The following is a 26,492-nucleotide window of genomic DNA, read 5'->3' as shown; positions in this document are numbered from 1 at the left end:
ATGAAAGGTCTGGATGTGTGGAATATGACAGTTGGATGGTAGACCAACCCATGTTTCTCTCTCCTGGTCACTCTTAAACAGACACAGACACACACTGATAGTGACTAATGAAGAGGGCCAACGAGTTTGAGTGCGCACTAATTGTTTGTGTGTGTGTTCGTGCAACTGTGCGTGTTTGTGCGTACTCGTGCATCTGTGTGTAAGCTGACCCCTTTTTGGTGTTTGTGTTTGTTGATTGACAGTCTGTCGGAGCAGCACACACACACACATGGTGGGAGGGTGAGACGTTCAGCTCCGACTCTTCAGGCTCCAACTCTTCAGGCTCAGACTCCTCCAGTGAGTCGGAGGAGGAGAGCAGTAGCCATCGCTCCCGTAGCCCCAGCCCAGAAACACACTCCGATCCTGGGACACCCACCGACACTCAGTCTCTCAGCTGCACTGAGGAGGTAGTTACCACCACAATCACTGTCTGTCACACTGCTGTCTGTCTGTCTGTCTGTCTGTCTGTCTGTCTGTCACACTGCTGTCTGTCTGTCACACTGCTGTCTGTCTGTCTGTCTGTCTGTCACACTGCTGTCTGTCTGTCTGTCTCACTGCTGTCTGTCTGTCTGTCACACTGCTGTTTGTCTGTCTGTCTGTCTGTCACACGGCTGTCTGTCTGTCTGTCACACTGCGGTCTGTCTGTCTGTCTGTCACACTGCTGTCTGTCTGTCTGTCTGTCACACTGCTGTTTGTCTGTCTGTCTGTCTGTCAAACTGCTGTCTGTCTGTCACACTGCTGTCTGTCTGTCTGTCTGTCTGTCTGTCACACTGCTGTCTGTCTGTCTGTCTCACTGCTGTCTGTCACACTGCTGTTTGTCTGTCTGTCTGTCTGTCACACTGCTGTCTGTCTGTCTGTCTGTCTGTCACACTGCTGTCTGTCTGTCTGTCACACTGCTGTTTGTCTGTCTGTCTGTCTGTCTGTCACACTGCTGTCTGTCTGTCTGTCTGTCTGTCTGTCACACTGCTGTCTGTCTGTCTGTCACACTGCTGTCTGTCTGTCTGTCACACTGCTGTCTGTCTGTCTGTCTGTCTGTCTGTCACACTGCGGTCTGTCTGTCTGTCTGTCACACTGCTGTCTGTCTGTCTGTCTGTCACACTGCTGTTTGTCTGTCTGTCTGTCACACTGCTGTCTGTCTGTCACACTGCTGTCTGTCTGTCTGTCTGTCTGTCTGTCTGTCTGTCTGTAACACTGCTGTCTGTCTGTCTGTCTGTCACACTGCTGTCTGTCTGTCTGTCACACTGCTGTCTTTCTGTATGTATACCATATCTCTCTCTATTTAGCTACCTTTCTCTCTCATGGCATTTCTCATTTTCTCTCTTTATGGATATTTCTCTCTCTCCCTTTAGCCTCTTCCACCCTTTTACTCTCTGCCTCCCCTCATTTCAAATTCTCTCTCTCTCTCTGGGGGAGGGGGTGAGGGAGAGGGGGTGAGTCAGGGTGAGGAAGCAGGGGGAGGGGTATGCAGGGGGAGAAGGGCAGGGTGAGGCAGGGTGAGGGGAGTTGCTGTAGGAATTAGAGTCTGGGTGTCATGTCAACAAGCCCAGTCCCAAATAGGAAAGTCCACGGGAGGTGGGAGTCCCGGAGATTCGGTTTCACGCTAACATTGCGTTAGTAGTTAGCATGATAGTCTCTCCCACACTAATACCCAACAGACTGCTACACTAGCTTACACTAAAGTAAAGGTAAGACTAACTTTAAAATGGCAGTTTCATTGGCAGTGAGTTACAAGCATGTAATAATAATAATTTATTTTATTTTATTACAAGCATGTAAATACCCAGTAGAGAGAGAGACCTATAAAGATCTATTACACTGCTGCCTATAGACAGAACAGAGAGAGAGAGAGAGAGCGAGAGGTCTGTCCATAAGCAGCGGTGTAAAATAGGTCCGTATTTGAGGAGGCGGTGGGGGTTATTGTCGATGGAGGGGGACAGCAGTTAGGGGTGTAGGTTAGCTATGCAGAGAGAGTTGAGTAGGGGAAACCTGCTTCTCCTGCCTGTATGAATGGAAGGCCCTGTGTGTCTGTATGACCATAGCTGGCTCTATTCATGCCGGATATCAGGCCCCTATAGAGGTGGTGGGAGTGAGAGTGGTGGCGCGGGGGTGGGAGCCCCATGTGTTTTTAATCTACGTTGAGCGTTATAGTGTCTCCCGAGGAGAGGGGGGGTTCCAGTTAGAGGGAGGGAGGTTGGGAGGGGGCAGAGAGGGTACAAGAGATGCAGTGTCTTCTCTGGAAAAGAGGGTGAGGGAAAGAGGGAAGGGGGGCGTGACCTGGGGGGGGGGGGGGCGTGACCTGGGAGGGGGGCGTGACCTGGGAGGAGGCAGTGTTTGAGTAGAGGACTAGTTTAAATTCGCTACTGGAGAGGGAGAGAGAGAGGGAGAGAGAGTGGGAGAGAGAGAGGGAGAGAGAGAGGGAGAGAGAGAGGGAGAGAGAGAGGGGGACAGGAAAAAAGAGAGAAAAGAGAGAGAGAGCAGGAAAGTAATTGTGCACTCCACCAGTGAGTATATCCTCTTCTTTTTAAAACTCTCTTCTGTTCTTTCTGGATTAATAAGAGAGTTGTTAGGCAGAATACACAGCTAGTCTGTTCAATCTGGATTAATGAGTGAGTTGTTAGGCAGAATAAACAGCCAGTGTGTGTGTGTGTGTGGGGGGGGGGGGGGGGGGGGGTATCCTCTGTCAGGGCAGATGTGTGTAGATTCCAGTGGTAGTAGAAAAGGAAGGAGGGTTGAAGAAGTGGCCAAATTAAAGTGGACTATGGTTGAACGAGTGGTAGTTTTGACAGTGTGTTGTTTTAATGTACGTGTGCAGTGTAGATTAGAACAGTTTAGAACATTTCAGTTTTGACCGTGGTGATAAGAATGAAGCTGGAACTGTGAGTGAGTAATGTGTGTGGGTACTGTTTGTATGGTTTTGAGTGTGTGTTGTGTGTTTTGAAATATTCCAATGTGTGTCATAATTTTTCAAGGAATCTATTGTTTACTCCTGTCACTGTCACTTCCTCTCTCATCTTATTCTACCCTCTCTCATTCCATACTCTATCCCTCCCTCCCCCTCAGAATCTCTCTCTCTCTCTCTCTCTCTCTCTCTCTCTCTCTCTCTCTCTCTCTCTCTCTCTCTCTCTCTCTCTCTCTCTCTCACTCTCTCTCTCTCTCTCTCTCTCTCTCTCTCTCTCTCGCTCTCTCTCTTCACAGAAAAGAGTGAGCATATGACAGACCCTCCTCTTCCTTCTTTCCTCATCTTTTCCCTCCTTACACAGCTTTATTAAACATATCGTTTTCTTTAATAAAAATAAAATAATAATCTTGCACTGGCCATTCAACATATCAATATTTTTGTGGGAAAAAGCTAATCTGCATATTTATAAATAGTATTTCTCACTGCTCAGGAAGATTGTTGTTTTTGGCTTAACCACTGTTTTGATTGAATATAGTTCAATCACTTTCTGCAAGTCAAACTGACTTGTTCATCACAAAAAGCATGATCTCTCTCCTTTGCTGTTCCTACCGGACTGTTTCTCCATTCATCCCTCTCTCCTTAAATCTGTCATCCCTCTCTCCTTAAATCTGTCATCCCTCTCCATCCTCTCATCCTCCTCTCTCTGTTTTCTCAGACAGATCACCCCTCCACCACTCAGTGGCAGCTGGATAAGTGGCTGAAGAAAGTCAGAAAAAAATCCTTCTCCTGGGACCAGGATTCCAGCAACCGCGACCACGCCCAGAGAGCTACAGAGCACAGCTCGCCCTCCCCAGACCCCCACGGAGCCCCGTCTCCGGCCAGATTCTGGGGGACCAGAGAGGACTACAGTCCCAGCCAGAGCCCTGTTCCCAGCCCACACTTCAACTACAGCCCCAGGCATAGCCCTCGGCCTAGCCCTGGCTGTAGCCCCTGTCCCAGTCCTTGCCCTAGCCCCAGCCCAAGACACAGCCCCATCCCTAGCCCGGTCCCCAGTGTCTGTCCGAGCCCCTGCCTCAGCCCCAGAGCCAGCCGCAGCCCTAGCCCCATACCCCGGCACCCCCCTAGGAGTCCTAGTCCTAGCCTTACTCAGTCTAGCTCCCGTCACTATCCTCAGGTTCGGAGTCTTCATCAGGAAAGCATCAGGCCTCTCAAGCGGCCTAGCCTAACAATCAGCCCGAGCCATAGACCCAAAATCAGGATCGCACCTGCTCCCAGCATTGAGCCCAAGAGCAAACTGAGGCACAGTTCCTCTCCCCAGCCTCCGCTTCAGCACAGCTCCAGGCCTAAACCCACACAGAGCCAGTCTGTTCCCACTCCCAAGAACACAGCCAAGGCAGCACCTGCTCTGAGCACTGAGCTGAGCCACAGACCCAGACCCAGGCCTAGTCCCAACTCCAGTCCCAGGCTTCATTCTCGGTCTAATTTGAAACACAACCCCATCCTTGCCCTCAAAACCAGCCAACACCCATCAACCTCTGGACAAAGGCCCAAGGAGAGTAGCAGACTCAGCCACAATTCCAACTCCAACCACAGGCCCAAGTTTGGGCCTGGTTTGACAACCAGCCTCAGTACCAGTCCCAGTCCCACACCAGGGGCCAAGACCTTACCTGCCACAGACCCAAGCAGAGAGACCAGCAGCAGAATTGGTGACAGTTCCAAATCGAGCACCAAGCCACATTCTCGGCCTATCTCCAAAGCTGGTTCTGGGCCTAGCTCTAGATCAAGCCCCAGTCCTAGACCCAAAGTCAAGTCCCGGGAGGCCCCTTCTCCCCACACAAAGCCTCCGCAGAGGAAGCCCCAATCCAGGGAGAGAGAGCGGGAGGTGGACAACCAGAGAGAGAGGAAGGCAGACAGGCAGACAGAGGGAAGGGGGGGGAGTAATGTAGAGAGACAGGCAGAGAAACAGGGAGAGAGGCAGGGGGAAAAACAGGGAGAGAGGCAGGGGGAGAAACAGGGAGAGAGGCAGGGGGAGAAACAGGGAGAGAGGCAGGGGGAGAAACAGGGAGCGAGGCAGGGGGAGAAACAGGGAGAGAGGCAGGGGGAGAAACAGGAAGTGAGGCAGGGGGAGAAACAGGGAGAGAGGCAGGGGGAGAAACAGGGAGCGAGGCAGGGGGAGAAACAGGGAGAGAGGCAGGGGGAGAAACAGGGAAAACAGGGAGTGAGGCAGGGGGAGAAACAGGGAAAACAGGGAGTGAGGCAGGGGGAGAAAGAGGGAAAGAGGCAGGGGGAGAAACAGAAGGAAAGAAAGGGGGAAAGAAAGGGAGAGCGAAGACTGGCGGAGGAGAAGTTGCTAAGACGCCCCTGGATCCAGAGCTCAGAGGAAGAGGAGGAAGAGGACGTAGAGGAGAGAAAGAGGAGGAGGGAGGAGAGAGAGAGGGAGGAGAAGAGGAGGAGGAGGAAGAAACAACCGCAGCAGCAGAGAGGTGAATGGCAGGCGGTCCAGCCCAAGCAAAGACCTCACACCAACAGCGAGCGACACCGCAATCCCATCGATCCACAACGCCACGGGACCAAGAAAAAGAGGAGGAGGAAGAGTGAGGAGGAAGATAGAGAGTCTCAGCCGGACCCTTCCCTTCCGCCATCGCCCTCCTCCCCCACTCCTGTCATCCCTCCCACAGATTCCTCGTCTTCCTCCTCTTCATCATCAGAGTCCGACTCTGAGCCCAGTCTGCCTCCCAACGTCGCCAAAGTCCCAGCCGACTCCACGTCCAGCCAGCGTCCTATCCCCAGGAGAGGGCACCAGGGCCCGGGGAGGCCTGCAGACAGCAGGCCTGGAGTGCTCTACCCCAGGGGCACTGCCACATCCAACCAAGGCCAGGGGCCGCAGAGCCAGGGAAAGCAGAAACTCTACACCCTGGTCCCGTTTGGGCGTAGTGAACAGGCCCCAGCCTCCCATCGAGGCCTGAGGAATCTGGTGGTGCAGTTAGACCTCTCCCTGCTCAACAGAGTGCCTGACACTACGACAGACACCCCAGCCTTTCACAAACATCCCTCCTCTTCCTCCTCCTCTTCCTCTTCCAAGCAAAAAGAGGCCATGAGACACCTATACACCCCCGAGACAGAGGGAGGAGACAGCAGGAGGAAACGCAAGGTAACACACATTCCTTCTCTTTTTCTCTTCATACCTTGAGTGTAAGCAAGCGAAACTCAGCAAAAAAAGAAATGTCCCTTTTTCAGGACCCTGTCTTTCAAAGATAAATCGTAAAAATCCAAATAACTTCACAGATCTTCATTGTAAAGGGTTTAAACACTGTTTCCCAATTAACCATAAACAATTAATGAACATGCACCTGAGGAACAGTCGTTAGGACACTAACAGTTTACAGACGGTAGGCAATTAAGGTCACAGTTATGAAAACTTAAACACTAAAGAGGCTTTTCTACTGACTCTGAAAAACACCAAAAGAAAGATGCCCAGGGTCCCTGCTCATCTGTGTGAATGTGCCTGAGGACTGCAGATGTGGCCAGGGCAATACATTGCAATGTCCGTACTGTGAGATGCTTAAGACAGCGCTACAGGGTGACAGGACGGACAGCTGATCGTCCTCACAGTGGCAGACCATGTGTAACAACACCTGCACAGGATCGGTACATCCAAACATCACACCTGCGGGACAGGTACAGGATGGAAACAACAACTGCCCGAGTTACACCAGGAACACACAATCCCTCCATCATTGCTCAGACTGTCCACAACAGGCTTGTAGGCCTGTTGTAAGGCAGGTCCTCACTAGACATCCCCGGCAACAACGTCGCCTATGGGCACAAACCCACCGTCGCTGGACCAGACAGGACTGGCAAAAAGTGCTCTTCACTGACGAGTCACGGTTTTGTCTCACCAGGGGTGATGGTCGGATTCGCGTTTATCGTCGAAGGAATGAGCGTTACACCGAGGCCTGTACTCTGGAGCGGGATCGATTTGGAGGTGGAGGGTCCGTCATGGTCTGGAGCGGTGTGTCACAGCATCATCGGACTGAGCTTGTTGTCATTGCAGGCAATCTCAACGCTGTGCGTTACAGGGAAGACATCCTCCTCCCTCATGTGGTACCCTTCCTGCAGGCTAATCCTGACATGACCCTCCAGCATGACAATGCCACCAGCCATACTGCTTGTTCTGTGTGTGATTTCCTGCAAGACAGGAATGTCAGTGTTCTGCCATGGCCAGAGAAGAGCCCGGATCTCAATCCCATTGAGCACGTCTGGAACCTGTTGGATCGGAGGGTGAGGGCTAGGGTCATTCCCCCCAGAAATGTCCGGGGACTTGCAGGTGCCTTGGTGGAAGAGTGGGGTAACATCTCACAGCAAGAACTGGCAAATCTGGTGCAGTCCATGAGGAGGAGATGCACTCCAGTACTTAATGCAGCTGGTGGCCACCCCAGATACTGACTGTTACTTTTAATTTTGATTCCCCCTTTGTTCAGGGACACATTATTCAATTTCTGTTAGTCACATGCCTGTGGAACTTGTTCAGTTTATGTCTCAGTTGTTGAATCTTGTTATGTTCATACAAATATTTACACATGTTAAGTTTGCTGAAAATAAACGCAGTTGACAGTGAGAGGACGTTTGTTTTGCTGAGTTTATAATAGCCTGGTGTCCATCACTGTTGCTTTAGAACTATAATAGCCTGGTGTCCATCACTGTTGTTTTAGAACTACAATAGCCTGGTGTCCATCACTGTTGCTTTAGAACTATAATAGCCTGGTGTCCATCACTGTTGCTTTAGAACTATATTAGCCTGGTGTCCATCACTGTTGCTTTTGAACTATAATAGCCTGGTATCCGTGGTTCAGCCATAATGTGTGTGTTTCCTCCCAGTCAGAGAATGGAGTCCAGCACCACAGAGAGAGTAAGAGGAGGAACTCCCACACCAACGGCCCCTCAGCCCACACAGAGTCTACAGCTAACAGACGTCTAGACCCCCACTCAGATGCCAGACACAACGGGTGAGACTGGAACACACAATCATACACATTTATACACACTCTCATACACACTTATACACACTCTCATACACATTTATAAACACTCTCATACACATTTATAAACACTCTCATACACACTTATAAACACTCTAATACACACTTATACACACTCTCAAACACACTTAGACACACTCTCATACACACTTATACACACTCTCATACACACTTATAAACACTCTCATACACACTTATACACACCCTCCTACACACTTATACACACTAGCATACACACTTATACACACTCTCATACACACTTATACACACTCTCACACACAAAACACTCATACACACATACACACTGTAAAAAGTACTGACTGTGTCCTTGGGGGGGGGGGTGTATGTGTGAGCAGGTTCTTGGAGGACTACCTGGACAGTAAGAGGCCACTGTCCCCCCTGTCCCCTCTCTCTGACACCCCGGACCCCACCAAGCCCCCCATCATAACACAGCCCCCAGAGATGCCCAGGACTCATGCTAAGATGGAGGTGGAGTGTGTAGGTGTGTCAGGGCAGCCCCCGCCCAAGTGTGAATCCTGGGGACCTCCTTTGCGACGGGCAGGGAGCCAGAGAGGAACTGTACTCAACCATGAACCGTGAGTGACTGAATTACTGAAATTAGACCCCTTTCAGTCCTCATGACCACATTCTACAGCCAAACCTATACCACCAGAAGCAGTCAGTAGCTACCACACAGTAATAATGTGTCTGATCTTTACTATTTACTCCGTCTCTCTCTCTCTCTCTCTCTCTCTCTCTCTCTCTCTCTCTCTCTCTCTCTCCATCCCTCTCTAGCCCACACCATGCTGAGTACTACATGCATGAGGCCAAGAGGATGAAGCACCGTGCAGATGCCATGGTGAGACTGGCTCAGGACTGGGTCAGGACTGGGTTAGGACTGGGTCAGGACTGGGCTAGGACTGGGTTAGGACTGGGTCAGGACTAGGTTAGGACTGGGTTAGGACTGGGTTAGGACTGGGTTAGGACTTGGTCAGGACCAGAGGGACTGTTCTAACACTGAAATAGGACAGTTAAGACTTTTTAAAAGATGTCTAGGACAATTAGTACAACTTTACAGATGGTTTAAGATAAGGACCCTATAATAAATAATTTAGCAGACGCTTTTATTCAAAGCGACTTACAGTCATGCGTGCATAATTTTTTTTGTGTATGGGTGGTCCCGGGGATCGAACCCACTACCTTGGCGTTACAAGCGCCGTGCTCTACCAGCTGAGCTACAGAGGACCACACATGCATGTCATGAAATTACTTGATTAAGTGGCTAGAGAGGTCTCATCTCGCCCAACCTTTTTTATCTCACATATCACATCTGTCTTTCTTTCTTTCTTTCTGTCTTTTTCTTTTTCTCTCTCTCTCTCCTCTCTCTCCTCTCTCTCTCTCTCTCTCTCTCAGGTGGATAAGCTGGGGAAGGCAGTGAACTATGTGGATGCTGCTCTCTCCTTCATGGAGTGTGGCAAAGCTATGGAGGAGGGGCCGCTGGAGGCCAAGTCTCCCTATACCATGTACACAGAGACAGTAGAGCTCATCAGGTGAGATACACACACAGCCACACTCACACACACACACAAACACCCACGTGCACACACACAAACACACATGTACACACACACACAAACAAACACACACACACACACACACACACACTTTAACAGTGATCCTCTGTGGTTGTCAGGTATGCCATGAGGTTGAAGAACCACTCTGGCCCTGGGGCCAGACAGGAAGACAAACAGTTGGCCGTACTGTGGTACGTATGTCACTAGCAACAGTCGTCAAATTTTTATTTATTATACAGTTCTGATGTATGTACATGTATGTGTACAGTAAGAGCTGCATAATGGAATAAGATAGTTGTTTATGTTAAATTCCATCAAATATTGGCTGAATTATAGAACATAAACCATTGTTTAATAAGATCTGGAAAATCAATGGAATCCAGACAGTTTTAGTGGCAATTTAAGTATTCAATTTAATGTCAACTATATCTGGTCTATTTACAGTGCATTCTGAAAATATTCAGACCCCTTGACTTTTTCCACATTTTGTTACGTTACAGCCTTATTCTAAAATTGATTAAATTGTGTTTTTTTCCCTCATCAATCTACACACAATACCCCATAATGACAAAGCAAAGACAGGCTTTTAGAAATGTTTGCACATTTATTAAAAATAAAAACGGACCTATCACATTTACAAAAGTATTCAGACCCTTTACTCAGGACTTTCTTGAAGCATCTTTGGCAGCGATTACAGCCTCAAGTCTACTTGGGTATGACGCTACAAGCTTGGCACACCGGTATTTGGGGAGTTTCTCCCATTCTTCTCTGCAGATCCTCTCAAGCCCTGCCAGGTTGGATGGGGAGCATCTCTCCAGAGATGTTCGATTAGGGTTCATTTCTGGGCTCTGGCTGGGTCACTCAAGGACATTCAGAGACTTGTCCTGAAGCCACTCTTGCGTTGTCTTGGCTGTGTGCTTAGGGTTGTTGTCCTGTTGGAAGGTGAACCTTCGCCCCAGTCTGAGGTCCTGAGCGCTCTGGAGCAGGTTTTCATCAAGGATCTCTCTGTACTTTGCTCCGTTCAACTTTCCCTCGATCCTGACTAGTCTCCCAGTACCTGCCGCTGAAAAACATCCCCACAACATGATGCTGCCACCACCATGCTTTACCGTAGGGATGGTGCCAGGTTTCCTCCAGACGTGACGCTTGGCATTCAGGCCAAAGAGTTCAATCTTGGTTTCATCAGGACCAGATAATCTTGTTTCTCATGGTCTGAGAGTCCTTTAGGTGCCTTTTGGCAAACTCCAAGCTGCTGTCATGCGCCTTTTACTGAGGAGTGGCTTCCTTGTGCCCACTCTACCATAAAGGCCTGATTGGTGGAGTGCTGCAGAGATGGTTGTCCTTCTGAAATGTTCTCCCATCTCCACAGAGGAACTCTGGAGCTCTGTCAGATTGACCATCGTGTTCTTGGTCACCTCCCCCACCAAGGCCCTTCTCCCCCGATTGCTCAGTTTGGCCGGGTCGCCAGCTCTAGGAAGATTCTTGGTGGTTCCAAACTTCTTCCATTTAAGAATTATGGAGGCCACTGTGTTCTTGGGGACCTTCAATGCTGCAGAACGTTTTGGTACCCTTCCCCAGATCTGTGCCTCGACACAATCCTCTCTCGGGGCTCTACGGACAATTCCTTCAAAATCATGGCTTGGGTTTTGCTCTGACATGCACTGTCAACTGTGGAACTTTATATAGACAGGTGTGTGCCTTTCCAAATCATGTCCAATCAATTTAATTTACCACAGGTGGACTCCAATCAACTTGTAGAAACATCTCAAGGATGATCAATGGAAACAGGATGCACCTGAGCTCAATTTCGAGTCTCATAGCAAAGGGTCTGAATACTAATGTAAATAAGGTAGTATTTTTTGTATTTTTTTGTATATACATTTGCAAACATTTCTAAAAACCTGTTTTCGCTTTGTCATTATGGGGTATTGTGGGGGGGGGAAACAATTTAATCAATTTTAGAATAAGGCTGTAACGTAACAAAATGTGGAAAAAATCAAGGGGTCTGAATACTTTCCGAATGCACTGTATGTGTTTCGGAAATAACAACTAATTTGCATGATTAGGACTCCATGCAACCAGCATCTTTCTAGGCCTCTACCTAACCCCATAATCTCCAATAGCTTTCACCGTGGCTTTCACTCATATTCATGATTGTTTTTGTCAAATCTGCTTGCATATTTAACATTAGGTTGAGACTGTTTAAGAAAAGGACCTAACCTAAACGCCCTGCTCTATATTTTTTTTATAGTTTACAGTTGGTTGTTCATTTTCGGGAGCGGAATCTATTGTGGCTGAGTTAGCCTACTTTGTAAACATTTCAAATGAATTACAGTGGCTTGTGAAAGTATTCACCCCCCTTGGCATTTTTCCTATTTTGTTGCCTTACAACCTGGAATTAAAATGTTGTATCATTTGATTTACACAACATGCCTACCACTTTGAAGATGCTAAATATTTTTTTTGTGAAACAAACAAGAAATAACACAAAAAAACTGAAAACTTTAGCGTGCATAACTATTCACCCCCCCCCACAAAGTCAATACTTTGTAGAGCCACCTTTTGCAGCAATTACAGCTTAAAGTTTGTAGGGGTATGTCTCTATAAGCTTGGCACATCTAGCCACTGGGAATTTTGCCCATTCTTCAAGGCAAAACTGCTCTAGCTCCTTCAAGTTGAATGGGTTCTATTGGTGTTCAGCAATCTTTAAGTCATACCACAGATTCTCAATTGGATTGAGGTCTGGGCTTTGACTAGGCCATTCCAAGACATTTAAATATTTCCCCTTAAACCACTCAAGTGTTGCTTTAGCAGTATGCTTAGGGTCATTGTCCTGCTAGAAGGTGAACCTCCGTCCCAGTCTCAAATCTCTGGAAGACTGAAACAGGTTTCCCTCAAGAATTTCCCTGTATTTAGCGCCATCCATCATTCCTTCAATTCTGACCAGTTTCCCAGTCCCTGCCGATGAAAAACATCCCCACAACATGTTGATGCCACCACCATGCTTCACTGTGGGTATGGTGTCCTCGGGGTGATGAGAGGTGTTGGGTTTGCGCCAGACATAACGTTTTCCAAAAAACTAAATTTTAGTCTGATCTGACCAGAGTACCTTCTTCCATATGTTTGGGGAGTCTCCCACATGCCTTTTGGCGAACACCAAACGTGTTTGCTTATTTTTTTCTTCAAGCAATGGCTTTTTTCTGGCCACTCTTCCGTAAAGCCCAGCTCTGTGGAGTGTACGGCTTAAAGTGGTCCTATGGACAGATACCTCAATCTCCGCTGTGGAGCTTTGCAGCTCCTTCAGGGTTATCTTTGGTCTCTTTGATGCCTCTCTGATTAATGCCCTCCTTGCCTGGTCCGTGAGTTTTGGTGGGCGGCCCTCTCTTGGCAGGTTTGTTGTGGTGCCATATTCTTTCCATTTTTTTATAATGGATTTAATGGTGCTCCGTGGGATGTTCAAAGTTTCTGATATTTTTTTATAACCCACCCCTGATCTGTACTTCTCCACAACTTTGTCCCTGACCTGTTTGGAGAGCTCCTTGGTCTTCATGGTGCCGCTTGCTTGTTGGTGCCCCTTGCTTAGTGGTGTTGCAGACTGGGGCCTTTCAGAACAGGTGTATATATACTGAGATGATGTGACAGATCATGTGACACTTGTATTGCATACAGGTGGACTTTATTTAACTAATTATGTGACTTCTGAAGGTAATTGGTTGCACCAGATCTTATTTAAGGCCTTCATAGCAAAGGGGGTGAATACATATGCACGCACCACCTTTCCGTTATTTATTATTTAGAATTTTTTGAAACAAGTTATTTTTTTCATTTCACTTCACCAATTTGGACTATTTTGTGTATGTCCATTACATGAAATAAAAATAAAAATCTATTTAAATTACAGGTTGTTGTCACGTTCGTTTAATGACGGGACAGACCAAGGCGCAGCGTGATATACGTACATGTTTATTCAACTAAATAAACACACAACAAAACAATAAACGAAACGAAACGTGAAGTCCTAAGGTAGATACACACAACATACCTTACACGGAACAAGATCCCACAACTCAATAGTGCCAATAGGCTGCCTAAGTATGGTCCCCAATCAGAGACAACGAGCGACAGCTGCCTCTGATTGGGAACCACACCGGCCAACATAGAACTAAACATACTTTATCCCACATAGAAAATACTACATAACAAAGAATATACACACCCTGACACAACATGTACAGTACGAGTCCCCTGAGTCAGGGCGTGACAGTACCCCCCCCCAAAGGTGCAGACTCCGACCGCACAACATAAACATAACAGGGTAGGGGCCGGGTGGGCATTCCGCCTTGGAGGCGGATCCGGCTCGGGGCGTGACGACCTCTCACTCTCCGCCTCCCTGTTGCGCCCCTGGTCTGGTCTGGACCTCGGCGCGCTGCTTCCCCTCTCCTTCCTCCCACGATACGCCAGGCCCTGTCTGGACCCTGGTGTGGGAGACCCCGAACCTGGAGAGGGGCTGACGTCATGGTCTGGACTGGAGCTGCTGACCGGAGCTGGACTTGGCACCGGTGGAGAGGACTGCTCTGGCTCCGGAGTGGAGCCGCTGACCGGAGCTGGATCAGGCACCGGTGGAGCGGACTGCTCTGGCTCCGGAGTGGAGCCGCTGACCGGAGCTGGACTAGACCCCGGTGGAGCGGACTGCTCTGGCTCCGGAGTGGAGCCGCTGACCGGAGTTGGATCAGGCACCGGTGGAGCGGACTGCTCTGGCTCCGGAGTGGAGCAGCTGACCGGAGCTGGATCAGGCACCGGTGGAACGGGCACTGGCCGTGCCGGACTGGACAAACGCACCACTGGTCTGGTGCGAGGAGCAGGAACAGATCGGGCCGGGCTGGCGACGCGCACCACTGGCTTGGTGCGAGGAGCAGGAAAAGGTCGGGCCGGGCTGGCGACGCGCACCACTGGCTTGGTGCGAGGAGCAGGAACAGGTCGGGCCGGGCTGGCGACGCGCACCACTGGCTTGGTGCGAGGAGCAGGAACAGGCCGGGCCGGACTGGAGACGCGCACCGCTGGCTTGGTGCGAGGAGCAGGAACATGCCGGGCCGGGCTGGCGACGCGCACCGCTGGCTTGGTGCGAGGAGCAGGAACATGCCGGGCCGGGCTGGCGACGCGCACCGCTGGCTTGGTGCGAGGAGCAGGAACAGGCCGGGCCGGGCTGGCGACGCGCACCACTAGTTTGGTGCGAGGAGCAGTAACAGGCCGGGCCGGGCTGGCGACGCGCACCACTGGCTTGGTGCGAAGAGCAGGAACAGGCCGGGCCGGGCTGGCGACGCGCACCACTGGCTTGGTGCGAGGAGCAGGAACAGGCCGGGCCGGGCTGGCGACGCGCACCACTGGCTTGGTGCGAGGTGCAGGAACAGGCCGGGCCGGGCTGGCGACACGCACCACTGGCTTGGTGCGAGGAGCAGGAACAGGCCGGACCGGACTGTGGAGGCGGACTGGAGGTCTGGAGCGGAGAGCTGGCACAACCCGTCCTGGCTGGATGCCTACTTCCGCACAGTATGTGTGAGGCATCAGTACAGGACGCACTGGGCTGTGCACGCGCACTGGCGATACAGTTCTTAGAACTGGCGCAGGATATGCGGGACCGAGGAGGCGTACTGGAGACCAGGAGCGTTGAGCCGGCACACCCCGTCCTGGGTGGATGCCCATCTTCGCACGGCACGTGCGTGGTGCAAGCACAGGACGTACAGGACTGTGCCGGTGCACTGGCGACACAGTATGTAGCTCCGCATAACACGGAGCTTGCCCAGTCATACGCTTCCTCGCGTGAGTACGGGGAGTTGGCTCTGCTCTAACCCTAGGCTCTGCCAACCACCCCGTGTGCCCCCCCAAAAAAATGTACTTGGGGCTGCTTCTCGGGCTTCCTCCTCGACCGGCCTCCTCCATGTTGCCATTGCTCCTCTCCTGCCTGGGCATCTACCTTAGCCCATGGTCCTTTCCCCGCGAATATCTCCTCCCATGACCACAATTTGCCCACCTGTGACATGGCTATTCGCTCCGCCTGGGCACGCTGCTTGGTCCTCGTTTGGTGGGATCTTCTGTCACGTTCGTTGAATGACGGGTCAGACCAAGGCGCAGCGTTATATACGTACATGTTTATTAAACCAAATAAACACCACGATAAAACAAATAACTAAATGAAACGTGAAGTCCTAAGGTAGATACACACAACATACCTTACACGGAACAAGATCCCACAACTCAATAGTGCCAATAGGCTGCCTAAGTATGGACCCCAATCAGAGACAACGAGCGACAGCTGCCTCTGATTGGGAACCACACCGGCCAACATAGAACTAAACATACTAGATCCCACATAGAAAATACTACATAACAAAGAATATACACACCCTGACTCAACATATACGAGTCCCCTGAGTCAGGGCATGACAGTTGTAATGCAACAAAATAGGAAAAACGCCAAGGGGGAGGAACACTTTTGCAAGGCACTGTAAATCTTAACTTTTTCAAACTGCACAAACATTAACACCCTCCTGTGCAACAATCACTTTCTTGTCTTTCTTGTGATATAAATATTATGTCTGTGCATTTAGTCCCTGTCCAAGCGTCAGTGGGTTTAGTCCCGGTCCAAGTGTCAGTGCGTTTAGTCTTGTCCAAGCGTCAATGTGTTTAGTCCCGGTCCAAGCATCAGTGGGTTTAGTCCCGGTCCAAGTGTCAGTGCGTTTAGTCTTGTCCAAGCGTCAATGCGTTTAGTCCCGGTCCAAGCATCAGTGCGTTTAGTCCCTGTCCAAGTGTCAGTGCATTTAATCCCTGTCCAAGCAATAGATTCCGATCAAATCCCTGTACCAAGAAATAGATTCCGATCAAAACCCTGTACCATTGTTGACATTTTGAAGGGGACTGGCATGTGTTTGAGCGGGCATAGCGCACGTTGGCACAATCATAAAATCTACAGGAAAATGCGCTTTGTACAAGCAAGGGTTGGAATGTGCATTGCTTTTCTTTCTAAATAAATAGATCCAGCGACAATTATGTGACAAGTGAATTTACACGTCACAGAAACAAGGGAGAATCCTGAGGTGCGCGTTGCTAATGTCACTTTGTCTATGATTACCCACCTAGAATATCATCGCCTGTAGGGATAAATGTTTCTTACTTTTTAACTCTGCGTTGTTGGGTAAGGGCTCACAGTAAAGTCTACACCTGTTCTATTCGGCGCATGTGACAAATAAAACGTGATTTCATTTTGATGATTTGATTTGTGTGTGTGTGTGTGTGTGTGTGTGCACGTGTGTGTGTGCGTGTGTGTGGGTTGCAGGTCCTACTAACAGAATACAACCTAGCACTCTCGTACCCTGCAAACCATGATCCGTTTTGTATTTCACACGAGTCAAATGTAATGGAGTCTGTTGCACATGTTGTTAATGGTTTGCCGTTCATTCAAAGACCTGTACATAGCTAGACATGGCCACCTTGTCAACCTGATAGCTACTGAGGTGAGACAGGTAGTCTCACCAACAGCACACATTCACAAACATTCTCTTGTCAGAGGAAGCTGGTTTGATGTTGATGATGATGTGTTTTCTTGTATGCCAAGTATGCCAGATATTGTTGTTGTGGGGGAGGCAAGAGGGAGGTGCTCATTTTGGAAGTGGGTTGCTCTTTTGTCTCTTACATGGAGCAGACCTTTGCTGACAAGTTACTGAAATACCAGCCCCTCGTGCCTGAACAGCCTCGGATATCAGTGCAAATTTTTTGTGCTGATATGTGGGAGTCTCGGCCACGTACATAGGCTGGCAATACATGGCCTTCAGAATGCAGGCCTGCATAGGACAAAGACAAAGCAGCTACCCAGCTAACAACAAACGTTCCCACAACTTTAGAGAATGTTCCCTTAAGAGTCTCATTAGGTCATTAACTAACGTTTTTGTAAGAATGTTCCTGTGATGTGCAAGGAATGTTTCCAAGAGACCATTACCTTAATGTCAAATAGAACCCAGTATGTGGTTACCATGTTCTCAGAACTTATATTAATGTTCTAGAAACATTTCATGGGACGTTGCAAGAACATTAATGTGTCCAGTTTTCTGTTGGTTAGGAGAATATTCTATCAACATCCCACCAAACATACACAGGACATGGTTGTCATGTTCTCAGAACATAAGATATTAATGTTCTAGACACGTTTCATGGGAACTTTGCAAGAACATTCCTGTGTCCAGTTTTCTGAGGGTTAGGAGAATATTCCATCAACGTCCCACCAAACATACACAAAACCTGGTTGCCATGTTCTCAGAATATAAGATATTAATGTTCTAAAAACGTTTCATGAGAACATTGCAAGAACTTTCATGTGTCCAGTTTTCTGTTGGTTAGGAGAATATTCCGTCAATGTCCCACCAAACATAGACAGAGAATGGTTGCCATTTTCTCAGAACGTAAAATATTGATGTTCTACACACATTTCATGGGAACATTGCTAATACATTTGTGTCCAAAGAAAGGATTCATTACACATCACTGTTGCCAAGCCGTACAAGGCCCTGATTGGTCAACTACTGATCCATTCACAGCTCTTTGTCTGTTGGCAAGGTTATCGTGTCACGATCGTTGACACATGATGAAGCGGACCAAGGCGCAGCGTGATAAGCGTACATTCTTTTAATGAGTACACACAAACAAAACAATAAACGATACGTGAAGTCCTAGGGTTTAAACACAAACCTTACGGATCAAGATCCCACAATACAAAAGTGCCAACAGGCTGCCTAAGTATGGTTCCCAATCAGAGACAACGAGAATCAGCTGCCTCTGATTGGGAACCACCCTGGCCAACATAGAAATACAACGATCTAGAACAGAAACCTAGAAAACTAAACCTAGAAACTAACACCCTGGCTCAACATTAAAGAGTCCCCAGAGCCAGGGCGTGACAGTACCCCCCCCCCCCCCCAAAGGCGCGGACTGCGACCGCGCCAACCAAACACCACAGGGGAGGGGCCGGGTGGGCATTCCGCCTCGGAGGCGGATCCAGCTCCGGGCGCGACCACCACTCTCTCTCTCGCCCTCGTGGTCTTGCCCTGCTGGCCGGAGCTGGACTGAACACCGGTGGAGAGGATTGCTCTGGCTCCGGCGTGGAGCAGCTGACCGGTGCCGGACCAGGCACAGGTGGAACAGGCACGGACCGTGCCGGACTGACGACGCGCACCACTGGCTTGGTGCGGGGAGCGGGAACGGGCCGGACCGGGCTGACGGCGCGCACCACTGGCTTGGTGCGGGGAGCAGGAAGGGGCCGGACCGGGCTGACGACGCGCACCATTGGCTTGGTGCGGGGAGCAGGAACAGGCCGGACCGGGCTGGCGACGCGCACCACTGGCTTGGTGCGGGGAGCAGGAACAGGCCGGACCGGGCTGGCGACGCGCACCACAGGCTTGGTGCGGGGAGCAGGAACAGGCCGGACCGGGCTGACGACGCGCACCACTGGCTTGGTGCGGGGAGCAGGAACAGGCCGGACCGGGCTGGCGACGCGCACCACAGGCTTGGTGCGGGGAGCAGGAACAGGCCGGACCGGGCTGACGACGCGCACCACTGGCTTGGTGCGGGGAGCAGGAACAGGCCGGACCGGGCTGGCGACGCGCACCACTGGCTTAGTGCGGGGAGCAGGAACAGGCCTGACCGTACTGGGAACACACACCACTGGCCTTGTGCGGGAATCAGGAACAGGCCGGACCGGACTGGTAAAACACCCCAGTACCTCTCGCCGTGCCTCTACACTACCCTTCTCCCTCGTGACCAGTGGCCCCCGTAACCTGGCGGCCTCCTCTGCTAACCTGCCGAACCGCTCTATCACGGCCTCCCGCTGCCTCGCCGTCCACGGTGTGAGCCCCCCCCCCTAAACATTTATTGGGCTTGTCTCTCCCCCGTGCTCAAGGCCTCCATCCCTCTTGCCAGACTCGCACTCATCTCCTCCCAAGTCCATCCTCTCTCCTCGTCACGCTGCTTGATCCAGTCGAGGTGGGATCTTCTGTCACGATCGTTGACACATGATGAAGCGGACCAAGGCGCAGCGTGATAAGCGTACATTCTTTTAATGAGTACACACGAACAAAACAATAAACGATACGTGAAGTCCTAGGGTTTAAACACAAACCTTACGGATCAAGATCCCACAATACAAAAGTGCCAACAGGCTGCCTAAGTATGGTTCCCAATCAGAGACAACGAGAATCAGCTGCCTCTGATTGGGAACCACCCTGGCCAACATAGAAATACAACGATCTAGAACAGAAACCTAGAAAACTAAACATAGAAACTAACACCCTGGCTCAACATTAAAGAGTCCCCAGAGCCAGGGCGTGACATATGGATACTCACACAAACAGTGCTTTTAAGATTCAATGTTTATTTGACACACAATTACATTGTGCATGTTCAACTAATATGTCATTATCATCCTACATGTCCTCACCTGGGATTTGAACTCACAACCTTTTGGTTCACAGTACTCCAATCTTCCTGCTACGCCACCATGTCCGTGAAGGTTGCAGTTAATCTGACTATTCTCTTATCATTGATTTTATTTACTTTTTTCAGCATGTTAAGGGCTTTCTGTATAGCTGTCTAATATTGGTGTGGCATATTAACCTGTTTTAATGATTCTCCTGAATCACTATGATCAATAAAATATTTTATTGACTGTACTTTTAACAGAGCTGATATTTACTTCAAAGTGCATTCAACCTATTGCTTACACATATCAATTTGTTTCCGATCTAAACAAATGCCTAGGGTGGAGGGGTTAGGGTTTCTTCTGGACAGGGCCTAACTATACTGTCCCAATAAACACATGCCCAGAGATATTCCTTTTTTGGACAGTGATTAGGGCATTTGTCATTAGTGCTGGTGGCCTGTGTTCAAGACCCGCTTGGGGAGTCACCCTACTGTCACGTTCTTAGCAATATATGTTAATGTCATTATTTGGCAACAGTTACAACACACTTATCTGATCTAATTAAAATGAGTTTCTCATTGAAAGATGAGAATCTGTAGGATTACCCCTTGAGGATGAATTATGACCACATTTCCACTACGTCATAAGTTATCAGTATTTAGTAATTCCAAATAGCTGAGCTTCTCTTCATCGTCTTGAAATACAGTACACACCACATACCGTGTATATCATTCATTTAGAAATTCAAGAATGGATGTAGCAACTGCAGATTTCCCCTTTAACATGTTGTGATTTCTGTGATTTGTCCCAAGTGATTCTGTTGTAATTTGTCTGTTTTTCCACATTAAAACTTAGAGATGGCACTCTGTGTTGTGTATTGTTTTGGTATAACTGGCATCATCATCTTTGCTTAAATGGCAAATGTGAGAAAGTACAGAAATGCTAGTGATATTCGGAGAATATGGCAACCATGTCCTGGCTATGTTTTTATCAGAAGCAACACTACCACCTGGGCTATGTTTCTATCAGAAGCAACATTACCCCCTGGGCTATGTTTCTATCAGAAGCAACATTACCACCTGGGCTATGTTTCTATCAGAAGCAACATTACACCCTGGGCTATCTTTCTATCAGTAGCAACATTACCCCCTGGGCTATGTTTCTATCAGAAGCAACATTACCCCCTGGGCTATGTTTCTATCAGAAGCAACATTACCCCCTGGGCTATGTTTCTATCAGAAGCAACATTACCCCCTGGGCTATGTTTCGGCGACAAATTAGTAATGTTACAGATAGAAAAGCAAAGACGAGATCTGATGTGATTCCTAATCAGAGACACGTTTGTTCTACATGGTTCTGTATATGTGCTGTGGATTTCAAAAAGACGATGGAGTTCTCTTTGAGATGCTCAGCTATCTATAATTCTACCGATTCCCAACTTTCAATGAGAAAAACGTTTTTATTAGATCAGATAGGTGTGTTGTAACCATTGCCAAATAATGACATTAACATACTGTATATTGCTAAGAATGTGAGAGTAGGGTTACTTCCCTATCAGGACTCAAACCCGGGCCACCAGCACCAATGATGAACACCCTAACCACTGTCCCAATAAGGGATAGCACTAGGGCAGGGTTGCCCAACTGGCGTCCTGCAGGCCGAATTTGGCCCACGGGTGGTTTTATTTGGCCCCCCAAGTTTTCTGAGCAAAAAAACAAAAAAGTTTTATTTTGGGGAATTTTCATTGTTAGACATAAAAGACTGTAAAAACATCAGGAAATCAGCTCCAAATTATTTCTATTTAAGAAATCTGTTCAAGTATTCCCACGCATAATAAACAGACACGTCATCATATACAAATGTAAACAAAGTTTGAAATGATTATGTTTTAGTCAAACATTATATCTGTTTGGGCATCTTGCGGTCAGTTTGCCGTCTACAAATTATTTGTAATTATGTTCCGGCCCCTTGACCATCTGCTCAAGAAACAAATTGGCACGTGGCTGATTCTAGTTGATGATCCCTGCTCTAGGGCATGTGTTTATTGGGACAGTATAGTTAGGCCCTGTCCAGAAGAAACCCTAACCCCTCCTCCCTAGGCACTTGTTTAGATCTGAAACAACTTGATATGTGTAAGCAATAGGGTGAATGCACTTTGAAGTAAATGTCAGCTCTGTTAAAAGTACAGTCAAGACAAACTTTTATTGATCATTTTGATTGAAGAGTATCATTAAAACAGGTTAATATGCACCACCAACATTAGACAACTATACAGAAAGCCCTTAAATTGTTGAAATAAGTAAATCAACTCAATGACGATAGAATATTCAAATCAAGAGGTTGTGAGTTCAAATCCCAGGTGAGGACATGTTGAACAATGATTACTGTATACATGCACAACAATATGTAAGTTGGAAACACTGTGTATGAGTATCCCTAACCTTGCCAACAGACAAGAGCTGTGAATGGATCAGTGGTTCTTTAATCAAGGCCTTGATGGGCTTGGCAACAGTAACAAGGTGTAAGGAAATTCTTTGGGGGGCTCCAGAGTGGCGCAGCGGTCTAATGCAGTGCTAGAGGCATCACTACAAACCCGGGTTCGATCCCAGACTGTATCACAAACGGCCTTGATCGGGAGTCCCATAGGGCGGCACACAATTGGCCCAGCGTCGTCCGGGTTAGGGGAGAGTTTGGCCCAGGGTCGTCCGGGTTAGGGGAGAGTTTGGCCCAGGGTCGTCCGGGTTAGGGGAGAGTTTGGCCCAGGGTCGTCCGGGTTAGGGGAGAGTTTGGCCCAGGGTCGTCCGGGTTAGGGGAGAGTTTGGCCCAGCGTTGTCCGGGTTAGGGGAGAGTTTGGCCCAGGGTCGTCCGGGTTAGGGGAGAGTTTGGCCCAGGGTCGTCTGGGTTAGGGGAGAGTTTGGCCCAGCGTCGTCCGGGTTAGGGGAGAGTTTGGCCCAGCGTCGTCCGGGTTAGGGGAGAGTTTGGCCCAGCGTCGTCCGGGTTAGGGGAGAGTTTGGCCCAGGGTCGTCCGGGTTAGGGGAGAGTTTGGCCCAGCGTCGTCCGGGCTAGGGGAGAGTTTGGCCGGGGGGGCTTTACTTGGCTCATTGCGCTCTAGCGACTCCTTGTGGCGGGCCGATACATTGGTGGGGCGGGTGTTAAGAAGCGTGGTTTGGCAGGTCATGTTTTGGAGGACGCATGACTCGACCTTCGCCTCCCAAGCCCGTTGGGGAGTTGCAGCGATGAGACAAGATCGAAAAAGGGGGTAAAAAATATATTATAATGATAACTGATACCCAGAAATATTCTTGCAACGTCCCATGAAACGTGTCTAGAACATGAATATCTTACATTCTGAGAACATGGCAACCACGTTCTGTGTATGTTTGGTGGGACGTTGACGGAATATTCTCCTAACCCTCAGAAAACTGGACACATGAATGTTCTTGCAACGTCACATAAAACGCGTCTAGAACATTAATGTTGTATTTTCTGAGAACATTGTAACCACATTCTAGCTAAGTTCTGTTTTACATTAAGGGAATGTTCTCCTAACTTTAACACCAAAACATGCTCAAAAGGTTCTCAGAAGGTTAGAATGATAGAATGTTCCCCTAACTAACGGAAAGCTGGAAACTCAAACATTAGGAGAACATTACAAAAACTTTCTCTCTCCCTAGAATTGTTAGCTGGGTAGTGAGGTCAGCAGTCATGGGCAGCCTTGTGGATGGAGAAGAAGGTGCTTTCTGTATCCATAAGTGTCCGGATATCCGTGTCCTTTGAATTTTTGAATCCTTCTCGACTGTAATGTGATTTGTGGATTCAAATAAGGTATTTCAAATGTGTGTGTGTGTGTGTGTGTGTGTATGTGTATATGTGTGTGTGTGTGTGTGTGTGTGTGTGTGTTCCCTAGTTTCCAGTGCCTTGCTCTCCTGTACTGGCAGATGTTTCGTCTGAAGAAGGACAACGCCATGAAATACTCCAAAGCTCTACTGGACTACTTTAAGGTACAAATCTTACCCTCACTCTAACCCTCACCCTCAAACTAACCCTCACCCTCACCCTCATCCTAACCCTGAAGTACTCCAAAGCTCCACTGGACTACTTTAAGATACAAAACCTCATCCTCACCCTAACCCTCACCCTCACCCTCACCCTCACCCTCATCCTAACCCTGAAGTACTCCAAAGCTCCACTGGACTACTTTAAGATACAAAACCTCATCCTCACCCTAACCCTCACCCTCACCCTAACCCTCACCCTCATCCTAACCCTGAAGTACTCCAAAGCTCTACTGGACTACTTTAAGGTACAAACCTCACCAGCAGCTATTTTAACAGCTGGATTTAGTGTGATACAATTAAACGCAGATGTGTTGGATTAGACTGGATAGATTGTAAACGTGTGTTTTATGTCATTCCAGAGTTCTCCCAAAGTGCCTACTACACCCCCCATCTGGAGCGACTCAGGAAAGTAAGGAAGTCTCTCTCTCTCTTATTTCCTCTTTCTCACTCTCAATCTCTGCAATGTATTTTTGAATGTATATAGTATTAGGTTGATTTGATTCTCCCCAGTGAAGTATCATTGTGTTCTTCTCATCCACAGGGGCACAGGGGGGCCTCCCTCCTCCCTCTCCCCCAGCCCCTCAGCCCTCACCCTGGGCAGCTCCCCCTCTTCCCTCATCAGCATTCCCCAGCGCATCCACCAGATGGCAGCAAACCACCTGAACATCACCAACAATGTCCTGTACAGCTATGAGTACTGGGAGCTAGCAGAAAGCCTGGCCAGAGACAACAATGGTGAGAGAGACTACCCCATTATTAGCCAATGAATAGAAATGACCTCTGTGGCTTTTTGAAGAGAGAGAATTTTCACATTGTTACAACAATAATATAACATTTTAAATGTCTCTATTCTTTTGAAACTATTTTGAGTGTAATATTTACTATTAATTTCATTTTTGTTTATTGTTTATTTCACTTGCTTTCGCAAGTTTCCCATGCCAATAAACTGAGAGAGTGAGAGAGCTAATTTTGTTGATACTAGGTTTCAACGCTTTATTCAATTTTATCTAACTCTCTCCTTCACTCTGTCTCGCCCCCTCTCTCTCCCTTTCTCTCTCTCCCTCTCTCCCACTCTCTCCCTCTCTCTCTCTCCTTCTATCTCTCTCAAGAGTTCTTTAACTACCTGAATACTCTGTCAGGGCCATTGACTCTCCACAGTAGTATTGCTCATGCAGTCCAGTACACCAGACAGGCTCTGCAGTGGATACGCATCAGTGCCAATGTGGGCTAGTGGCGGGAGGGATGAGACCCAACAACCTGGCCTAATGGAAGAAGGAAGAGAGGGACACAACCGGTGTGATTATAAGTAGAGGATTCCCCCTGCATTCCAGGTCTTCAGGATTATTGTTACGCTTCAATTCTCAGAATGTACCATAAATGACGGATTGGATTTATACACAGTGGTGGCGCTTTACCTTGTGCTTTAACTTGATTGGGGGAAGGTGTTGTTATTCCTCCAATCAAGCAGAGTGAACTGTCTTGGGATCTCTTTCCTCTTCGGATTGTCAGTGCAGATCTACGAAGTGCCACATGGATTTAAAGCCTTTAAACTCGCTGCTTTGCCAAATGTGCCACATGTAATGATGAAACAAACACAGACACTGTCAAACAAGGACATTTAAGAGAAACATGGTACAGTGCACCAGTGAGGACTTTGTGATTCCTCTACTATACAAAACCTAGACTGTAAAAGAACAAGAGACCTGGACTATATTTCTGGAATACAAAGCATTCAACCACAGTAAAACTCTTAACTAGCCTCCTTTGCAAAAAGCCACTGTGGAAACCAGTGACCATTTCCTCAAAAAGCCAATTCCTGCCCACTGGGCATAGACGTCAGTTCAATGTCTAGTTTTGATTTACGTTTGGTTGAGTTATCAACTAACGTGAATTCAACGTGAATAAACAAACAATGTCACCATGTTATTGGATTTAGGTTAAAAGTTGGTTGAAAAAAATACTAAATTCCCTTGCGTTGATTATTTTTTGCAATCCAATCAGTTTTCCATGTTGATTCAACATCATCACATTGATTGATTTTGTTAAAATGACGTGGAAACAACATTTATTCAACCAGTTTTTGCCCAGTGGGAAGAGACCTGGACTGCATTTCTGGACTACATTTCCCATGAGCCTTACCAGGACAAATGGATGCATCATGGGAAAGGTATCATAAGTTGAATGCACCAATTTGTAAGTCGCTCTGGATAAGAGCATCTGCTAAATGATGTAAATGTAAAGGTGATTGGGATTTTGAGTTTTCTTTTGGATTGTCAGCCCACTTATCCCGAAGGGTAGATCACGTTACGGGTAGATCAAGTTACCGGTAGCTTTGCTTGTATGACTACACTGTGTGATGGCCTTTTAAATGACATGTTGAGATGCCTTTCACTTTTAATGTGCACTATGTGTGTCAGACCA

General features: G+C 48.3%; 1 pseudogene across 1 annotated transcript; it reads left to right on the top strand.

Annotated features, from left to right (window-relative positions):
* LOC311143837 lies at nucleotides 1-25,693 on the top strand (annotated as a pseudogene). Its single transcript has 14 exons — nucleotides 1-38; nucleotides 243-446; nucleotides 3,654-4,912; nucleotides 5,219-6,089; nucleotides 7,817-7,944; nucleotides 8,334-8,573; nucleotides 8,773-8,836; nucleotides 9,391-9,527; nucleotides 9,671-9,742; nucleotides 23,921-24,014; nucleotides 24,431-24,480; nucleotides 24,613-24,806; nucleotides 25,181-25,293; nucleotides 25,586-25,693. The product of its transcript is annotated as an uncharacterized misc_RNA (transcript).
* The last annotated feature ends 799 nt before the right edge of the window (nucleotides 25,694-26,492 follow it).

Source organism: Coregonus lavaretus (assembly GCF_964263955.1).
Source record: "Coregonus lavaretus genome assembly, chromosome: 16".
Classification (NCBI taxonomy): domain Eukaryota; kingdom Metazoa; phylum Chordata; class Actinopteri; order Salmoniformes; family Salmonidae; genus Coregonus; species Coregonus lavaretus.
This window is presented reverse-complemented; position numbering and strand designations above follow the sequence as displayed.